Raw genomic sequence first — 614 nt, 5'->3', positions numbered from 1 at the left:
TTGGATCAAACCCATTGGATCTGGTTAAAACAGCTATAATATGATTCTGATTCTATTATAAAATAGGTAATCATGGCAACAATAGGGAATAAAAGTTAACATATTACATTTCGAGACACAGAGCCTCAAAGATGTGCAAGGCTATGTGGCAGATGGTGCCTTCTGTCTTCCTATTATTTATTACCATTTTCTTTATGAAATCAACATATCCACTTTATAATTTTCCTTGAATTATGCAAGTGTTTTTGTCAGCACTGAAAAGTAAAAGATTTTTCCTCCATTTAGAAGTTTTGCATTTGATAAAAAATAACATAAGTGTCATGTCTGAAATGTTTTTGGAGCTTTTATTACAAAATATGCAAAATATCAACATTCAATTCTGTAAGACATGTTAACACTAATCCCTGTGGGTTTAGAAAATTGAGCAAAAAAGAAAAGAAATAAATAAGAAAGGCTTTTCTCATATAACACTATTTCAGCTCATAACACCTATACTTATACACAAAATAGCCTACTACTACTTCCTCTTGCAGAAAAGCAATCATCATGAGATTCTACTATTGTCTTGAAATATAGAAGATTAAAAAAAATTTCATTAAAAAAAATCTTGCCAT

The 614-nt window shown here is 29.6% G+C and overlaps 1 protein-coding gene across 1 annotated transcript in view; it reads right to left on the bottom strand.

Moving 5' to 3' along the window:
- The window catches only part of LOC119588783 (phospholipid phosphatase 2-like), a gene marked incomplete in the record, with an annotated part of 69,865 nt that overhangs the window by 2,411 nt on the left and 66,840 nt on the right, over nt 1–614 (bottom strand).

This window comes from Penaeus monodon, chromosome 24 (assembly GCF_015228065.2).
Source record: "Penaeus monodon isolate SGIC_2016 chromosome 24, NSTDA_Pmon_1, whole genome shotgun sequence".
NCBI lineage: Eukaryota > Metazoa > Arthropoda > Malacostraca > Decapoda > Penaeidae > Penaeus > Penaeus monodon.
The sequence above is the reverse complement of the archived record's forward strand: the minus strand, read 5'-3'. Positions and strand labels throughout refer to the sequence as shown.